The following is a 12,732-nucleotide window of genomic DNA, read 5'->3' on the forward strand; positions in this document are numbered from 1 at the left end:
CCTGTTGCTAATATCGATGACATGTAGTATAGTTTCTAGACAATTATCTTAAACAAATAGGACTTGCTCAAACAGAATATTCCAGATTCTGAGTATAGAAAATTTTGTGAAGAGCCATGGGAAGTACTACACTGAAAAGCAATTGTAGGAAATAGAGAATAATTTATTGTATTTCTGTCGTGTTCTCCCCCATAAAGTACAAACATCAGAATTTACATAATAAATGTCTTTTAAGCACCAGCTGATTTAAATATTTTTTCTTTAGCAATATCTGAAGGGGTTATTTAACTCCAGATTTTTTTGGAAGACAACAAAGATTTCCTGAAAATGCTTTAAATAACATCATTAAAAGCTTTTTTCGTGGTTAAATCAAATATAGTAAAGTTGGAACCAGCAGTAGGTAATATAAAACCTTAACCTCCAGCTTCTCACTTCTCACTTAGGAACTAGTGAAAACTGTAGCTAGAAATGGGAACAGGAGATCTCTGCTTATGGCCCTATTTAAATTTGTTTTTTAATTAAACTTTTCTAGATCGTTATCAGTAAAAAACATCTTGTAAAGTCATGAAAGAAGCAGTAGTCACAGCAGAGATTTTCAAAAGAAAGCAATAACCTGTATACACCACCAAGGGAAATAATAAGCCCAGAAAGTATACTATTTACCACTTACTGTCACATCATTCCATGGTGGTGAGAGGCGGGCACAAAAGGCACTACTGTTCTTTTACTTTTATTCTTATTTTTTTAGGGTGAGAGAGAGAGTGGAGGAGAGGGTCAGAGGGAGAAAGAATCTTAAGCATGCTCCATGCTCGGTGCAGAGCCCAACATGGGACTCAATCCCACAAACCTTGAGCTGGAATAAAGAAAGACCTGAGCCAAAATCATAACCTGAGCTGAAATCAAGAGTCAGACCCTTAACTGACTAAGCCACTCTGGCACCCCTAAGGCAAGGTTCTTTGTTGTCTTGCATAATCGGCAAAGTACAAGAAAACAAGGTACAAGATAAAGATATATAGATGATGCAGATGTAGATATAAATATACATATTAGACATAAGCACATATACAAAGAGTACATGTGTCTCTTGAGGTTTTCACTAATCTGTATAACATATTCCTGTGTGTCACAGGTAAGGAGGCCACAGATTCAGTGTGTTGATTACTCTAGTGCCCCATTAAATGCACTAGAATGCCATTAATGATAATGGCTTCTTTCTTTCTCCAAAGATGTCATAGATCAGACAAAATAATATATATACACACTCTGTTCATGAGAATTGAAGAAAATAATTGAGCACTTGATGTTTAAAGAGCTGTTTATCCACTTTATCATAGGAAAGACTTTTGAAATAGAAAAGCATTGGGAGCTGTGCAAATAATTGGTGAATCAAGTCAGGATAGAAACAAACTCTAAACAAAAGTTTAGAAAGTTTCTAAACAAAAGTACATGGAATAAAGCAGATGGTCCATGCTGGAGTTCCTTGGGTATCTAAATATAGCAGACAACTCTAATCAGAGAGAGAAGTTCAGTTGTCATCCTGTGCAGGAATTTTTAAGGCAAGAAGCTGAATCTAGTACTATAACTTTGTGTGAAGTTGTAAACTGTTTGACTAAATCAATAGATACCAGCCAGATTTCCTCCAGTTAATTATCAGAATATCTAAGAGAATTGTGTGGGTCAGTGACTTAGATCAGCAATTTACTCATTTACAAATACTCAGTATATTTCACTGAGCGAACAGTAAATAGAACTTTCAGAGACATATACATATTTGGAAATATAAATAATAAATCACTTTTAACAGTTAAATTGAGTTTCACACATACTTGGAGAGTGTCAGCCTGGATATTGAGATTTATAACAGTTGTCTATTTGCATAACATGCCCAAATGTGCATTTGAAGCAAACTCAGTATAATCTTATACAAAGAAATTAGTCTATCATCCCGTAAGGATAGATCACCAGTTATGTTCCGAGGAAAGTGAAAGGTTGGTCACCTAAAGTAAGTTCAACAGGATAAAAACAAAATAAAATTTGAATGTGGCTCATAGGTCCATGATCTCAAAAACATCCACCCGTTTAAAATAGACTCTATCCACAAGTATTTGCTTAGTAGTTTCTGGGAGTTTCTCAAAATCCCTTTGCAATCAATGTATTAGTTGCTCTGTTCTTCCTGTCCTGCCCTGTCTGCATGCTCCATGAGCAAAGCCACTTGTACAGCCCCAGATGCTGCCACCATACAGCTTGGGGTCATCTGTGTGTCAACCTAGTTATTATATTCTGATTTTCCTAGCGCCTCCAATCCTGGGGACACTACTGGGTCCAGAGAAAAATCATGTTTTTGGCTTCTGAATCCTCTTGACTAGTTCCATCTACATCCTCCTCTAACTTCCCATCTCTAGAGTGCCCATCCCAAGACACTTAGTGTGCTATAGAAGCCTTTCTATTGTAGTATACCCTTCTTTTCCTTTTTCGACTAATGTCTCACTGCTAGCATGAGAGAACATCATCTGTCTTCACCTAGCTGTGAATAAGTCTTCCTTGCATATATGAATATATAGAAACAAATCCTGGCGTTTGTTTGAAAAGACAGGGAGGTAAGGATTGTGGTTAACAGGAAGTCAAAAGTACCTTGTGATTCAAGAACATGACCACATCTTCAGTAAAATATAATGTGGTCCATAGAAGTGAATTTTACAGATATATAAGACTCACTGTTCAGTGCCAAAATATTTGCAGATTGAGATATGACCTCACAATCTGTGTGTCTAAAATTATTACTTTCTATGTGGTAAATATATACAATGGAATATTACTCAGCCATAAAAAAGAATGAAATCTTGCCATTCATACTGATGTGGATGGAGCTAGAGAGTATTATGCTAAATAAGTCAGTCAGAGAAAGACAAATGCCATATAATTTCACTCATATGTGAAGTTTAAGAAAAACAAACAAACAAACATGGGGGGGAAAAGAAAGGCAAACCAAGAAACAGACTCTTAACTATAGAGAACAAACTGAGGGTTACTGGAGAGGAGGTGGGCGGGGAAATGGGCTAGATGGGTGATTGGTATTAAGGAATACACTTGTGATGAGCACCGGATGATGTATTAAACAATGAATTACTAAATTCTACACCTGAAACTAATATTACACTATATATTAACTAAATGGAATTTAAATAAAAACTTAGGAAGGAAAAACATTATTACTTTCTGCTTTGATAATATTTTAAAAAAAAATTTTTAATTTATTCATTTTTGAGAGACACAGAGCATGAACAGGGGAGGGGCAGAGAGAGAGAGAGACACACAATCCAAAGCAGGCTCCAGGTTCTGAGCTGTCAGCACAGATCCCATCGCAGGGCTCGAATTCACAAACTGTGAGATCATGACCTGAGCTGAAGCCGGACGCTTAACCAACTGAGCCACCCAGGTGCCCCGATAACATTTTTTAATAGACTACTAATTTTCTGCTTCTTAAATAGAATGCAATAAACAAAATTTGATTTTTGGCTGATTATGAAATATATCACAAGCCTGCCTTATTTTATGGTGCTTTGTTTTATTGTGCTTTCCAGGTACTTCACTTTTTACAAATTGAAGGTGTGTAACAACCCTGTGTTGAGCAAGTCTGTCACAGCCATTTTCCAATAGCATTACTCACTTCATGTCTCTATGCTACATTTTGGTAATTCTTATGAAATTTCAATTTTTTTCATTATTATTCTATTTGTGACGGCTTTCATTACTATTTTATTTGTCTGTGATCAGTGATCTTGGGTGTTACTATTTTGTTTTGGGTGCCATCAACTGCATCCATACAAGATGGTGAGTTTAATTGATAAGTGTTGTGTATGCTGTGATTGCTCCACTGACTGGCTATTCCCCCACTTCCCTCCCTCCCTGAGCATCCCTATTTCATGAGACACACAATATTAAAATGAGGACAATTAATAACCTCGCAATGGCCTCTAAGTGTTCATGTGAAAGAGTTACTTGTCTTTCATTTTAAATCAAAAGCTAGAAATGATTGAGCCTAGGGAGGAAGGCATGTTGAAAGCTGGGACAGGTCAAAAGCTAGGTCTCTTGTGCCAAAGAGTTAGCCAAGTTGTGAATGCAAAGGAAAAGTTCCTGAAGGAAGTTAAAAGTGTTACACCAGTGAACACACAAGTGATAAGAAAGCAAAACGGGCTTATTGTTGCTATGGAGAAAGTTTGAGTGGTCTGGATAGAAGATCAAACCAGCCACAACAGTCCCTTAAACCAAAGCCTAGTCCACAGCAAGGCCCTGACTCTCTTCAATTCTGTGAAGACTGAGAGAGGTGAGGAAACTGCAGAAGAAAAGTCTGAAGCTAGTGGAAGCAGGTTCATGAGGTTTAAGGAAAGCAGCCATCACCATAACATAAAGTGCAAAGTGAAGCAGCAAATGTTGATGTAGAAGCAGCAGCAAATTATCCAGAAGATCCAACTATGATAGTTAATGAAGGTGGCTACCCCAAAAGTAGATTAAAAAAATGTTTTTAATGTTTATTTTTGAGACAGAGAGACAGAGTGTGAGTGGAAGAGGGGCAGAGAGAGAAGGGGACACAGAATCTGAAGCAGGCTCCAGGCTCTGAGCTGTCAGCACAGAGCCTGACATGGGGCTCAAACCCACAGACCGTGAGATCATGACCTGAGCTGAAGTCAAACGCTCAACTGACTGAGCCACCCAGGCGCCCCAAAAAAACAGGTTTTTTTTAACAACGGATTTTCAATGTAACTACTAGAAGGTGTCTCTAATTTGGTCTCTGTTGGATTCTTTTCTCACTTTTATTAAATAGTCATGACTTTTAGTCAGTTCCAAACAACAGAAAACAGAATCAAAACTGTTGAACCCATTTTCATTAAAATTTATATTCAGAGACATGAGGGTTAGAAGTTCTCCATCGTTACCTTTAAATTAAATTATTAAAAGAAAAGATGACAGTGGAAGTATAACAAAAAACAATGAAAATGAAAATAGAGGTATTTGAATAGCACACTGGCACATATCATGCCAAGTAATTAAAAGTCCACAGATACTAAAGCATAATAATAATGAGGCTTAGGCTAGAGTTAGCTTAATTACATGTCAGCTGTTAACACCACAGAAGCATCACCAGATGTATTTTTCATCTGCTATTCTCCTGATTTTTAGTATTTGCTTTCAGGTTATTTTTTTGTATAATAGTCACATTATTAAATATGGACATTGGAAAAAGCCTTTGGGTTAGCAAAACAGAAAACAATCTGAAGTTAGGAGTTAGGTAGCCATATTGGATTGCCACTACTGTGAGACTGGCACCATTTTTATGACATTTGTTTCTCCCTGAAGAGTTCAAATGTCTGAGGAGGAGATGCCATGTAATGTTTTATGACAAGAGAATTCTTTGGATTGTATTGAGTACAATGCCTTATATTTCAGATATGGAAATCTTTCCATCTAAAGAAATTGAGAACATTGTACAGAAAGGCATGAAAGCAAGATTTCATCAGTACAAACACCTCTGCACAGAATCTACAATTAAAAGAATCCCAGGGCACACATTTCCATTCTACAAATGTTTATCTGCATATATCATGAGACGTCTTTAATTAAATAACAGTGTTTGGAGGTAACTAAAATAACATTAAGGAAAACTCCCTATCTCCGGATTTATACCATGCTGATGACATCCTTCAGCACCTATCTTCACTGCCCATAATTGTGTATTTGGATCCATGGAAGTAAAGGTTAGCCCATTGCACATTTTCTCTCTTTCAAAAAAAAATGTGATAGAACGGAGAACACAATGTAATTTTGTGGTTGCTGATACTAATAATATAATTAAAATTCTTAGGTTAGATCACTCCTGTCTAGATTACATAGAAAATGTATCACACTTGACTGGAAAAAGGCATAGGGTATCTGGAAATGTTTCTCATACTCATACTCAGTGTCTGAGTTCCCTACTGAATGATATATCAAATATTGGGTCTGCTTGTATCACCTTGAATGCCTTAGGGATTTCCTCTAATAGATTTTATCAGATTATTGTAAACTTCTGATGTGATTTACAAGATTATTTAGTGCATTTTCCTATTCGAAGGGAATATTTGTAAGAGCAGTTATATGGAACCTTCGAAAAGAGATAGGATGAGATTTTTTTTCTCTCTTAAATGTATTGATTTACTTTTTTTTTTTTTTTTTTTTTTTTTTGATGAGGATGTAGCTGAGAACATAGGAGAGGGGAAAATGCACTGCAGAGTGCTATCTGCTTCTCACTGTGGCATGAAGGCCTATTTGCATCAAATGAAAAGAGGAGTCTGGAGGTGCAAAAAATTATCTGTGAGAACGCTGCCCAGCTAAAGCAGTGATTTCAAGGGCCCAAAAGACTGAAGTCTTCACTCGAAAGACAAACTCTCCCCTGCCTCTGCTCCTGTGCTTTTGGGGTGACCAAGCTGTATGACATTCTATGAGAAGTGAAGAAGTTCATCCATACCCACAAACAGGGCTTTACTTTTCTTTTTCTCTTTTAAGTTTATTTATTTATCTTTGAGAGGGAGACAGAGCAAGCAGGGGAGGGGCAGAGAGAGAGAGAGAGAGAGAGAGAGAGAGAGAGAGAATCCCAAGCAGGCTCTGCACTGTCAGCACAGTGACCAAGGTGGGGCTCAAGCCCACAAACCATGAAATCATGACCTGAGCTGAAACCAAGAGTAGGACACTTAACCGACTGAGCCACCCAGGTGCCCCAAAACAGGGCTTTTCTGAGGGACATTGAATTTGGCTACTGTAAGGGAAACCATTGTCAGGCAACCCAGAAAGAGCTCCTAAAATTGATTTTCAGAGAACATATTGGTCCCTGCACTCCATTCATTTTTCTAGCCTTTAATATTTATTTCACAAACAAGCTTTCTGTGTGACTCAGAAGTCTAAATTAAAAGTTATCTGTTTTAATATTATAGCACATTTATTTCATAATACTTATCATGAACTTTGTGGTTCCATGTGGTCAGAGATCATTTCTAATGGCTTTACATCTGTCAATCCAGTGACAAGCCCATTTTGCTACTTAGATGTCCATCTTAGATGCTCAAATTTTTTTTTACATACTAATTGACTAAATGAATGAATTATTGAACGAATGAGTAAAATAACCCCCATGTCTCCTCCACTTAACAAAATTGTGACAATCTTTCAAATCCTGGCTAGAGTTCCCTCTTTCACTCCAATCCCAAACTAATTAATCAATTCAAAACACTTTACCATGTAAGAGTAGCAAAGGTACTGCGTAATGCACACTCTACTCATTTATCTCACTTATATTTTTTCATTAATCATTTATTGCTTTCTATTATTAATTCCTTCTTATATATGGTTTATATCTATACTTAAATTATTAAATACTAGAGTATATAGTCTGAATCTTACAAGAAACCAGATATTTGCATATTGATTATCTTGTTATTTAAGGAAGACGATTTTCCCATAGAATATGTCACGAGCTTAGCTTTTACTCATAATCTCCTATTAATTACATTGCAACATATGGGGGCCTTCATTTTCGGTCATAGATCCTCTGATGTGTGAATATTTCTGCGTGTGCAGAGGGGTATCACTAGGAAACTTGGGATTAGGAATGAAAGGACACACGTATAACCAATTTTGCTCTATTTTATTGACAGCAAATAAGAGTGAAAGTGTCAGCTAGAAAATAAAATGTGTTTTTTTATTTCAAAAGCATGCTTATTCTATGAAATTTTGCCCTTCCAACAGAGAATCTAATCTCACAAACTTCTGTATTTGTTATCTCATTAATCAAGACAACAATCTTCATTTAGACAAATCACCACCCCTGCAAGGAGCCATCAGTTGGCACAATTCCAAGAGACTCTCTTTCATTAGTTATTGTGTGTAAATAGCAGTCATTTCACCTCCCCCCACACCAGCCGGCCCCTACATAGGTGATATAGCAAGAGAGGTATCCAAGACGGAATGTAAAAGCTTTACTTTTGAGAAATAAAGTCACATAAATCACAGTCTGTGAGTTTTCACACCTTTTTCTTGCCTTCTTCTATAACATTTTTACACAGATATATTAACATAATTTACAATTCACAATTTTGTAGTTATTTGACTACAAATCATCCTCAAGGTAATTAACTTATAATGTCATCTTCTCAGAGTCCATCCCAGCTCTTGGCACATAGTAGGTATTAAATAATTATCTAAATATCTTACCTATCATAGGAATTACCAAACAACATTATGTAACTGTCTGTATTGCATATAAATGTATATATCTGCAGATCTTTTTAAATTCTAACTGTAACTTAAACCCAAGCAGAAAAGCAATCCTTGTAATCAATTAAATATCCCAAGGCATTATAAAGACCTATTTAAACTAAATAATTAGCGACTTAGTGCAATATATATCCTTATATATCAGACTGAAAAATTAATCTACTGATTACAAAAATATATCTACTGATAACACGTACTTGGATTTTATCAATGTTTAAATGTTTTATTTTACTAAAAGAATGAATTTATCTTATTTTGCTGTTATCCAATATAGTCATTATATATTGTGAACAATATATTTAATATATATTTAAGAGGGATAAGGGTAATACTTAATAAAAAAAAAAACGGTCTTCTGGAATAATATCATAACTTGTAGTTCTGAAACAGTAAAAACTGAATAAAAAGTTACCAATGTTACCCAGATTCATTAAAGTTTCTAGCACTTTTGTACATATTTTATATTTTATTAATATAGTTCAAACATATGGAAAATAACATACAATCATTCATCCATGTAGCTATCTCACTGTATTTGCTCACTTCTCTCTCCCTTTCTTCTCTATATATTGTCCAACCTTTTTTACCCAAAGGAACCAAAGTTTTGATGTTTATTTATTTTGAGAGAGAGAGAAAGAGGCAGAGCATGTACAGGGGAGGGACAGAGAGAGAGGGAGGCACAGAATCTGAAACAGGCTCCAGACTCCGAGCTGTCAGCACAGAGCCAACATAGGACTTGAACTCAGGAACCCCAAGATCATGACCTGAGCCGTAACTGGATTCTTAGCTAACTGAGCTACCCAGGCACCCCAGGGTAACCAAACTTTTGATATTGGTGCACTTGGTTATAGTTTCATTACTGTGACATCATAGAAACTATATTTATTGGTCTCTGCCTCCGGCTCCTGGCACAGAGCTCCTAAAACCTTTGTAATTTCCTGAGTGAGAAGAGCACTGTAAGCATCTTTTGTTCTATTAAGACAACTCTGTGTGGGTTCTTGCATGGCTCCTCAATGGGGAATGGTCACCAGAAAGACCAAGGCATCATTGGAAGCTGTGAATTTTCAACCCCTCTCCCCAGTCTCCAGTGAGGGGAGAGAAGCTGGAAATGGAGCAAAAAACTGATCATGCCTATGTGAAGAAGAAGCCTCCATAAAATCCCAATAAGAGGAGTTCAGACTGCTTCTTGGCTGGCCAATGCATCCTCACCGAGAGAGTGGCATACCCAGACTCCGCAAGACCCTTGGTGTCTCTTCATCTCTGTCCTTTATTATATCCTTTACTAAACTGGTAAACATAAGTAAGTATTTTCCTGAGTTCTGTGGGCCACTCTAACAATTCAACTGAAACTGAGAAAGGGTCACAAGAACCTCTGATTTACAGCCAAATCAGACAGAAGTGGTGAATAACCTGAAGACCTACTCCTTGTGACTGACATCTGAAATTAAGAGGGGGCACGGTCTTGTGAGACTGAGCCCTTAACCTGTGGGGTCTGATACCATCTCCAGGTATAGTATTAAAAGTGACTTAAATTATAGGACACACAGCTGATGTCTCAGAGAATCGCTTGTTGTGGGGGAAAAAGCCTACAAATTTGGTGACCAGAAGTGCCAGAATGAAGTGTGCTGTGTGAATAGTACAGGAGACACACAAGAGGAAGAATGAACTGAGTTTTTCCCTACAATGGAAGAAAAAGACTGGGTTGTTCATTTTAACTATGGATATGTATGTGTAAATGTATATATTCTTAAAACATATACTGTTTTTATCATTTAAGAGTGACATAAAAGATAATAAATTCTATATATGTTTTGGTATCTGGGACAAATATACAATCCAGGTTGATTTCAAAATAAATAAGCACACAATACATATATCTTTAACTGTATAAGTGCTTCCACTCAGCAAAGGTAAGTATTATAATAAGAACTCATTTATGAACATTTATTCTGTACTAAGCAATATTCTAAGTGTATTACTCGAGTTTTCTCCTTATTCCTCATAATAAAGCTAAAAGGGAAGCCCTATAAATTTCCCAATTTACAAAAATTAAAAGGAGACAATTAGAAATTATTATTTGTCTGTGGTCACCTGTGGCAGAACTGAGATTCAAAACTTAGCAGACAGACTCCAGAATGTTCCCGTTAACCACTTTACTATACATAAATTTTGATTTTGTGAACTATCAAATATTTGTTACTATTTAGAGACTGGTATAATAGACTGTATTAGTTATAAGAAAAAAAACAAACTTATTAAAATTGAGTTCTATGCCCTCAATCTTTAATGTTTCTTAGAAACGAGACCCCTTTGAAAGTCTGGCATATACAATGGGCTTTACCTTCAGATTTGGGTATACATACATGTGTATGTACACATGTATGTATACATATACATTAATTTGTGTTATATATTAGAGTTTCCTCAGATAGCCTAAACAGCAGTTTATGAAAACAGAATTATACAAACATTATGTATATTAGTCCTTTCCCAATACTTTTTTATTCATTTTATCAATTTTAGTTTTAGCTACAAAATATTTTTAGATAGATTGAATTATTATCTATTTTTAAGAACATAATTTGCTATTAGCAGATTGTATAAATAGTGTTTAGGTAACTCTCAAAGGCTGTGTAGTTTAATTCCAATATAAATATCCCAAAAGGTACAAAGGGAGCCCAAGTATTTTGGGTTTGAGGATACTTTTGTGGGCTAGCTTGAAAATGTTGCTGCTTTCAATAACATTTTCTTTTCTTTTAACGTTTTTATTCATTTTTGAGAGAAAGACATAGCCAAGAAGCCATTGGCTTCAAACTAATCTACCTCAAATCTTACATTACCAAGGTTCTCTGTAATTCTTGGTATGCAATTAAGAACTGGAAATCTTCTACTTGACCCCAGTCACTATTTTGTTTATGGTAAGAATGGAGTGTAAGTCAAGAGTAATATGACAATGGCCAAATAGCTATAGATTTGTAGTGTGTGATCCTTGTGAGAATAAGGAAACAACAGTTATTGAGTATCTTTTGGAAAATGCATTTGACCATAGACATCCTTCCAGGATCCCTTTGAAGACCTAATTCTCTGCTATTTGCCAGAACTCGAAATGTATATCATGGATTGAAAAACCCAAAATGCATGCCCTTAAAAAATGTTTAATTGTGCTTTAGTAATAGTCACTTTTTAAAGTTTTGTTACATTTTGACAGAGTAAAACACTGCATTTATCAAGGGCATTCTTTCTCACTTACAAACATTTTCAAACCTGTAGCAGCTGGACAATTCTTAATAGACTTGAAAGTGAGGGTAAATAGGGTTGTCATAACTAGTCAATCAGTCAATCAATCATTCTCTTTTTAACCAAAGTAATATTTTGTGGCAGTAATAGAAGGAGCATATTATCCCCCTGAAACATTGTATTCACCAGTCATAGTTTGGAAACCAAGTTCTTTCACTGGTATTTAAGCACTTCTAGTATAAGTGTTTATGGAGTTTAAGTAAGAAAAAATTCTCAGTCTCTATGTTTGTAAATTGGGAAGAAGTATAACTGGTATTAACTACTTCCTAGAATTTTTGTGAAAAAATACCTGGGTCAGAACCTGCACTAACTCAGTATTCAGTAAAATAGACTAACATTATTTTGTTGCTATGATTATTTTTTTTTTTACCTTTCAGTTTGTGCCTTTGTGGCATAATCAGTCTTTCCAGTTTCACTGAGATATAATTGACATATAGCACTGCATTCATTTAAGAGACACAGCATAATGATTTGATTTACATATATCATGAAGTAATTACAAGTTTACTTAACATAATTATCTCATACAGTTACAAAAAATATTTTTCTTGTGATAAAAACTTAGGATTTACTATCTTAACTTTCATTTATAGCAAAAATATGGAACAGTTCACAAATTTGTGTGTCATCCTTATGGGGGGCCATGCTAATCTTCTCTGTATCATTTCAGTTCTATTATGTGTGCAGCCAAAGTGGGCAATCTATATCTGTATCTATCTATATCAATATCTATATGCACACACGCACATAATGCTTATTTCGGTAGACCTTCCATCTTCCATTTTTGTCAGACAAAGCAATTCTTTTCAAGAAATTATTTCTTAACAGCAAATTAAGTAGTGAGGAAGTGAGATTCTGTTGTGTATTTCAGCAATCAACAAAAGATGAGAGTCTTCTGAAATATTTATTTTAGGTCCTAGAATTTAAACATTGGACATTTGCTCCTCTTGATCATCTTTTAAGATCAAATAATAAACAATTTGATTTGACATATTTCCTCTTTGGTGTCTCATACATCTGTTAAAACATAACAAACGGGGGTAGCACTTAATGAGAATCTGGAGAAGGATGTATATAAATAAACTGAATCTCAACTTGAAAGTTACTAATTGCTCCTTGGTATTAATATGG

General features: G+C 35.5%; 1 long non-coding RNA gene and 1 other non-coding gene across 4 annotated transcripts in view; both read right to left on the reverse strand.

Annotated features, from left to right (window-relative positions):
• The window catches only part of LOC132664210 (uncharacterized), a 167,440-nt gene that overhangs the window by 36,874 nt on the left and 117,834 nt on the right, over positions 1–12,732 (reverse strand). The gene's annotated exons all lie outside the window — the stretch shown is intronic.
• LOC132664912 (U6 spliceosomal RNA) lies at positions 12,196–12,299 on the reverse strand. Its single transcript, XR_009603905.1, has one exon. It is a non-coding gene; the product is annotated as a U6 spliceosomal RNA (small nuclear RNA).

The sequence above is a fragment of the Panthera onca genome, chromosome F2 (assembly GCF_046562875.1).
Source record: "Panthera onca isolate mPanOnc1 chromosome F2, mPanOnc1 haplotype 2, whole genome shotgun sequence".
NCBI classification, from domain to species: Eukaryota; Metazoa; Chordata; class Mammalia; order Carnivora; family Felidae; genus Panthera; species Panthera onca.